This window comes from Cornus florida, unplaced genomic scaffold (assembly GCF_030987335.1).
Source record: "Cornus florida cultivar Cherokee Brave unplaced genomic scaffold, ASM3098733v1 CherokeeBrave_3.0.0_Hap2_Chr01, whole genome shotgun sequence".
Taxonomy (NCBI): Eukaryota; Viridiplantae; Streptophyta; class Magnoliopsida; order Cornales; family Cornaceae; genus Cornus; species Cornus florida.
This window is the reverse complement of record NW_026775571.1, coordinates 19,760,007-19,768,303: the sequence shown is the minus strand read 5'-3', so window position 1 is coordinate 19,768,303 and position 8,297 is coordinate 19,760,007. Positions and strand designations below refer to the sequence as shown.

At 34.3% G+C, this 8,297-nt stretch overlaps 1 long non-coding RNA gene across 2 annotated transcripts; it reads right to left on the bottom strand.

Moving 5' to 3' along the window:
• Window positions 1–3,233: 3,233 nt before the first annotated feature.
• LOC132293502 (uncharacterized) lies at window positions 3,234–7,587 on the bottom strand. Of its 2 annotated transcripts, none has more exons than XR_009477852.1 (3): window positions 6,927–7,587; window positions 3,550–6,763; window positions 3,234–3,380 (listed from the first exon to the last, which is right to left on the bottom strand). It is a non-coding gene; the product is annotated as an uncharacterized LOC132293502 (long non-coding RNA). The 2 variants fall into 2 exon arrangements; XR_009477853.1 differs by having other exon boundaries at window positions 5,274–6,763.
• Window positions 7,588–8,297: the final 710 nt, after the last annotated feature.

Below are 8,297 nucleotides of genomic sequence, written 5' to 3'. Positions count from 1 at the left end.
AAAGTTATCTTATGATTAGTGTTTTAGTCTAGTGTAAAAAACGAATTTTTCCTATTGATTCTCTATGTGATTACATATTGTTTTATATGTGATTATTTAGGAATTGATCTCTACACTAGTTTTTCTATATTAATTATTGCATGTCTATGTGTGGTTGATTAAGGATCTAGTGATGGCTATGCATGGTTTTCATTGAATGAATTTGTCAATTAATTTGATGGATTATGCTTAAACTTAATAGGTTGTGCTACATATTAGTTTACTTGTTATTGGTAGACAATCTATGCTTGAATTTAATATTACATAGCTTATTATTGCAAATTCCATGATTTTCTAGATTGATATGTGTTACAATTGTTACTAATTTAATGGGTCATGCTTAGACTTGATGGGTTGTGCTACACTTAGCTTATTTGTTGGTTAGGTAGACAATTCATGCTTGAATTTGATGGTTCATGCTTAATATCGCAATTGGTAGTTACATTTTGTTCACAAGAATGTTTTCCCCAATTAGTTAAAAATATGTGGTTTAGTGAACGAGCTTGGTGGTGATTCCTACGCCTTAAGCCCTCTTTTCTCATCTCTTAAATCCCTAGCTCACTTAATTTAATTTACTTGCATTTTATGTTAATTGAACTCTAGTATAGTCAACCAGACCCTCTCTTTGAAATCTTGTAATCCACTAGATTCAAAGTTAAATTCCAAGTACGTGTTTAATCCCTGTGGACGATCCCTACTCACTATGCTTCATTAGTAGTAGTAGTGGTTTTATAAATGTAAATTTGACTAAAAGGGCTTCCTAAACCACATTCATCATTTAACCTTGTGAAGCGACCTCTCACATTAAAAGTTCTTGTTCCTATCTCGCATAGAAGAGGAATCGTCAAATATCTTGTCTTAGATTTTGTTAACCAAGAATTGAATAGAGTCGGTGGCCAACTTTCGCAATTTATAGATTTATAATTTTTAATAAACTACTTAAGCAATTATACAATATTCAAGATATGAAACTAAGCAATTAATAGTACAATTGTAAAAGAGATAAAGGAAGAGAAATTGCAAACAATGACTTGGCAATTTTAGCGAGATTCGGAAACTCCTACTCCTCGGCTCAAGACTTCTCTTAAGACTTCCTAATCCACTGTGGATTCTCCTTATGGGTGGAGAGAAAACCTTTATATGAAGCAACTCCTTACTTCACCTTGCTAAGAGAACAATCTTCCCTTTGTCTTCTTTTGGGTCACACCAACCCGGTGGGTCAAACCAACCCTTACAATAGATAGTAACAAGAACAAGGAAGTACAAGAAATCTCTCAAGGATAGATGTTCAAATTTTAGCTCACAACTAGAGTATTAATGAATATAAGTGAAGCTTTAACTCTATGAATGATATGAATAAGAAATGGTAGGATTTCTCAAGTATAGAATAGAGCAAAAGCTCTCTGAATCCTTAGTTGAATCTCTTAAGTATAGTATATGAATGAATGAGAGAAACGAAGAGAAAATGTGAGAACAAAAGGTCTCTTTAATGTCTAATAAGGTCTCTCAAGTATTGGCTCTCTTGCATACCCACAATGTCCAAAAATTATGTATTTATAACCCTATTGAAGAACATGGCAGTTTAGGGGCAAAATGGTAAATTTCCATGAAGTCAAATGGTCAAACTATTCATTATTTCAAATCTGTCTTTGTGTCAGTCGGCTGATGGTACATTTTCGATCGGCCAAAAGCTCCTTGTCGGTCGGCTGATGACCAATCCTCGGTCGGCTGAAACGATGGGTTTAAGAATCCCATCTCTCTGTTTTCTTGTCGGCCGGCTGTCACATAGTGGGCATAATCACCAGTTGGCTGACAGACAAAAAATCTGTCCTGACAGTTTTGTTTTCAGTTTAGACTTTTTTTGCCAGACTTTCTGTTAAACTTTCGACCAGACTTTCTGCATACCTTATTTTCATTGTAAATATATCCATTTACTTTAAGTTTACAATGTAAATAAGGAAGTACCCCTCATTTGGATTCAATAAAAAATATAAGAAAATTGAAATCCAATTAAATCAAAATGTAAAAATTCAGTTTTAGTACAAATTTGAATTTCTGACAGTTTTGGTAAAAATGAATCCTTATGTAGACCAATGTAGACTTGGTCATAAATTTTGATAAAATCAGTTTAGGCTATTTAAAGTATAAGGAGTTATTACTGGGAAAAATTATTTTAAAATAATCATTATTTCAAAAATTCATTTTTCACACTTCGTAAAAAACACATTTTTTCATGACGCGCATTCTAGGGTCCTAATGTCTGTTACCAACTCATAGTAATAAAGGCTTTATATGCCTTAATGGTTGACGAATATGAATTATATGATTAATGTGCATGGTCTTAGCATTTCTAGCACAAGTGATGAGTTATTTTAAAACTTAAGCAAGCTTGAATTAACTCACTCTTTAACAAAGACTCTATATGTCAATTATAAATGAATGAAGTTTATAGTATATTGCTAATGGATATAGGAACATATGAATGATAATGATTATATGCATGATCCTATAGAGATAAGTTTCAAATGGATTCATAAATACTTTAACATTGAATCCTAAACACTCACCATCCTATCTACCCCTTTCTTCATGCTTTGTCCATGATCTTTAGGCTTTGAGGTACTCTTGCTTTCTTCTTTTCTTTGAGTTGCTTGCTTGCTTATTATCGTCCAAGCTATCTTTGGATGGACTTTACATTTTGATTTCTTGCAACTTCAAGTCTTCTTTGTATACATTTATTTCCTTGATGTGATCTTTAATAATGGAATACTTGGAATGATCTTTATAACTTCATTGACGTCATTTTTTGAATGTAAATAATCTATATAACACTCAATGTAAGCTTTAGCCATTAAACACCATTAATGGTTTGTTATCATCAAAACATCTAGATTGTCATTTGATGAAATCCTTAAGGTCAACAGAATTAATTGCTTTTTAATTATTCTTAACATATTCTTAATGTACGAGATGACAGCATAAGGGCTTCTCGACGTTAAGAATAGAGATCATGCAATGGTGTTCCAATATTTTTCATGAATGAATATTTTCATAGGCTATGCTTAAGGAAGACGAGTTATACTGCAAAATTAGTTAGAAGTAAGTAGGTGGATAGTTCATGTCATGTTCCGAAAATTTCAAATAAAATCCTCGATTTATACAAATCCAAACACATCAGTATTACACCCAGGATCTCAAAAAAAAATATCATTTTATTGATACAAAATCATTTTCCTCAAATAATTAATACAATATCTCTAAAATAAATAATTAATCCTCAACACCAACTCTTCCACCTAAGCCCGCTACTAGCAATCCAAGTTCATTCTCGGTACCTGAAACTATAGGGGGGTGAGACAGTAGGAAAAAGCATAACAAGAATTTCAAAGAGTTTTATGATAAATTTGCTTCACAAAAATATATATATATATATGTTTTTAAACAAAATACATATATGCAATTTTAACAAAATAACAATCAACAAAATATTTGAAATAAAATCATCCAAACCATTCAAGGTATGATGATCCCTGCAGTGCAACATAAATCTGTACTGGATCATCCAAGCTTGCATCAAATACTCAGCCCTCTCGGCTCTCTCTCTGTATCTCTAAACTCCACGTAATTTTTCTTCTATTTTTCTCATTCTATATATCATTCTCATCAAGTAACAGACACTCAATATTTATAAAGCATTCTACCGACATAAAATATCAAAGGACAATTAAAAGAAAAACAAGTGGACCCGCTACCACCGTCCTTTACCTTATCATCTCAATTCATTTTATTCAACATACAATGTCTCTGATAAAACACAAAGCCCAGCTACCAAAGAGAAACATGGCCACGTTAGAGTCCAAGAAAAATAATAATTGCCAACAAAGAATCAATTAGTGGGCCCCATTACAATTTCAATATTTTGTTTTTGCTTTTTCCTTCATCATCACAAATTAATCACTCCATTTTGCTTTAACAGATACACCACATATATATATATATATATATATATATATATATATATCAATGCAATAAAACCCATTAACATTTCCTCGTGGCCCCACAAAATACCATTTCAATCTCTTTCTCTTCCCACTCAAATTCGGCACCAGATCATCATTGTTCACCAAACAGATGCAACTTATCAAATATATCATGCACACAATTGCAATAGAAACCAAAATCCAATCAAGTTTCCTTTCACCAATTTCGGCACCCATGACTTCTCTCCCCTAGATGCTAAAAAATCAATTTCATTAAATTGAAAAACATGAATCAGTCTCCAATTTAATAATCAGTGAGCCAATCTCTAATTGGGAAGTCTCTAATTAAATTAATTAATTTTAACAACTAAAAATTATAAAATAATTGAATTTCAATTCTCAAAAAAATCTGGGTTGTCACATTCTCCACTACTTAAAAAAAATTTCGTCCCGAAATTCAGATCCAACAATCTTCGCATACCCGAAAACATCAAAAGTGGCAAAATAAAATCCAAAAATTCTTACCCCAGGCGATGTGAAATTCAGTGATATGAAAAATGTTGTGGTAGCTAACAGTGCTAGTTACCCGCCCACACACTCTATAACCGTTGTGGTAACTAGACGATGCCGTCACCCGCCCACAAAATAAAACCTATAGTGATCTAGGGACACTTGCCCCTAATCACCGATAGTAATCATTCTAGTAGCTGCCAGTGAGCGACATCCAGACACACGCACCCGACTACGAGTGGTAGCTAGTCAGAACTAAACACTCGTCCACACACACCCAACAACATCATCACTAAACTCACGCTTCCGACTGGGTACATGCTCTGATACCTTTCTGTCACGTCCCGAAAATTCCAAATAAAATCCTCGATTTATACAAATCCAAACACATCAGTATTACACCCAGCATCTCAAAAAGAAATATCATTTTATTGATACAAAATCAATTTCCTCAAAAAATTAATACAACATCTCTAAAATAAATAATTAATCCTCAACACCAACTCTTCCACCTAAGCCCGCTACTAGCAATCCAAGTTCATCCTCGGTACTTGAAATTGTAGGGGGCTGAGACAGTAGGAAAAACCATAACAAGTATTTCAAAGAGTTTCATGATAAATTTGCTTCACAAATATATATATATACTTTTAAACAAAATACATATATGCAAATTTAACAAAATAACAATCAACAAAATATTTGAAATAAAATCATCCAAACCATTCAAGGTATGAAGATCCGTACACTGCAAAATAAATCCGCACTGGATCATCCAAGCTTGCATCGAATACTCAGCCCTCTCGGCTCTCTCTCTGTATCTCTAAACTCTCTGTAATTTTTCCTCTATTTTTCTCATTCTGTATATCATTCTCATTAAGTAACAGACACTCAATATTTATAAAGCATTCTACCGACATAAAATATCAAAGGACAATTAAAAGAAAAACAAGTGGACCCGCCACCACCGTCCTTTACCTTATCATCTCAATTCATTTTATTCAACATACAATGTCTCTGATAAAACACAAAGCCCAGCTACCAAAGAGAAACATGGCCACGTGAGAGTCCAAGAAAAAGAATAATTACCAAAAAAGAATCAATTAGTGGGCCCCATTACAATTTCAATATTTTGTTTTTGCTTTTTCCTTCATCATCACAAATTAATCACTCCATTTTGCTTTAACAGATGCACCATATATATATATCGATGCAATAAAACCCATTAACATTTCCTAGTGGCCCCACAAAATACCATTTCAATCTCTTTCTCTCCCACTCAAATTCGGCACCTGATCATCATTGCTCACCAAACAGATGCAACTTATCAAATATAACATGCACACAATTGCAATAAAAACCAAAATCCAATCAAGTTTCCTTTCACCAATTTCGGCACCCATGACTTCTCTCCCCTAGATGCTAAAAAATCAATTTCATTAAATTGAAAAACATGAATCAGTCTCCAATTTAATAATCAATGAGCCAATCTCTAATTGGGAAGTCTCTAATTAAAATAAAATAATTAATTTTAACAACTATAAATTATAAAATAATTGAATTTCAATTCTTAAAAAAATCCTGGTTGTCACATTCTCCACCACTTAAAAAGAATTTCGTCCCGAAATTCAGATCCAACAATCTTCGCATACCCGAAAACATCAAAAGTGGCAAAACAAAATTCAAAAATCCTTACCCTAGGTGATGTGAAATTTAGTGACATGAAAAATGTTGTGGTAGCTGACAGTGCTAGTTACCCGTTCACACACTCTATAACCGTTGTGATAACTAGACGATGCCGTCACCTGCCCACAAAATAAAACCGATAGTGATCTAGGGACACTTGCCCCTAATCACCGATAGTAATCATTCTAGTAGCTGCCAGTGAACGACATCCGGACACACACACCCGGCTACGAGTGGTAGCTAGTCAGAACTAAACACTCGCCCACACACACCTAACAACATCATCACTAAACTCACACTTCCGACTGGGTAAAGGCTTTGATACCATTCTGTCAAGTCCCGAAAATTCCAAATAAAATTCTCGATTTATACAAATCCAAACACATCAGTATTACACCAGGATCTCAAAAAGAAATATCATTTTATTGATACAAAATCAATTTCCTCAAATAATTAATACAACATCTCTAAAATAAATAATTAATTCTCAACACCAACTTTTCCACCTAAGCCCGCTACTAGCAATCCAAGTTCATCCTCGGTACCTGAAACTGTAGGGGGGTGAGACAGTAACAAAAATCATAACAAGAATTTCAAAGAGTTTCATGATAAATTTGCTTCACAAAAATATATATATGCTTTTAAACAAAATACATATATATAATTTTAACAAAATAACAATCAACAAAATATTTGAAATAAAATTATCTAAACCATTCAAAGTATGATGATCCCCACACTGCAAAATAAATCCGCACTGGATCATCCAAGCTTGCATCAAATACTCAGCCCTCTCGGCTCACTCTCTGTATCTCTAAACTCTCTGTAATTTTTCCTCTATTTTTCTCATTCTGTATATCATTCTCATCAAGTAACAGATACTCAATATTTATAAAGCATTCTACCGACATAATATATCAAAGGACAATTAAAAGAAAAACAAGTGGACCCGCCACCACTGTCCTTTACCTTATCATCTCAATTCATTTTATTCAACATACAATGTCTCTGATAAAACACAACGCCCAGCTACCAAAGAGAAACATGGCCACGTGAGAGTCCAAGAAAAAGAATAATTGCCAACAAAGAATCAATTAGTGGGCCCCATTACAATTTCAATATTTTGTTTTTACTTTTTCCTTAATCATCACAAATTAATCACTCCATTTTGCTTTAATAGATACACCATATATATATATATATATATATATATATATATATCAATGCAATAAAACCCATTAACATTTCCTAGTGGCCCCACAAAATACCATTTCAATCTCTTTCTCTTCCCACTCAAATTCGGCACCTGATCATCATTGTTCACCAAATAGATGCAACTTATCAAATATATCATGCACACAATTGCAATAAAAACCAAAATTTGACGACCCTGGTTTGTAGGCCAGCGTATCTTGTGATGAATTGTAAGGATGATCCGATAACGGATCCGAATGCGGATGCGAAAACAGAAAACAAGACTCTAAAAAGTCAAAGTGACCTTCCATGAGGTCGTGGAACTCAACAAGAATTGATGCGGAAGCAAAAGATCGAAAATATGACAAATAAGCCCCCAGGGGCAAAATTGTCATTTCTGAAAACTGTAGATTTGGCTGCCACTGAGCACACCGCTGGAAGGACAACGAAAAACTAATCAAGATGGGCTCAAGAATTGCATGATTCGGAGTCCGAACGAAGGAGAAACGGCATGACGAAGAAAAATGAGCACTTAAAGCAAAAAGGGTAAATTGGTAATTATCCAGGAAGAACCGGGTGCAACCGAGCACACCGTTGGAAAGATAGCAAAAAATTAGTCAAGTTAAAAAAAAAAATTCACTTGAATCGGAGTTCGGACGAAGGAGAAAAGCCCAAAAGAAGAATTGACATCGCGGCGGCCCGACGAGGGGCCATGGCGCACACGGCGCCCATGCGCGAGCCCACCGGCGCCCAAAGACATGGCTGGTGGCAGCCCTTGGCTTCTGCTACATTTTTTTTGATCTGCCCAGAACTGAGGCTTGAAACAGAGGTCAAAACGAGTTTTTCTGGAAAAATACGAAGAAGAAACCCCCCCTAAAATCATGTTTTCTA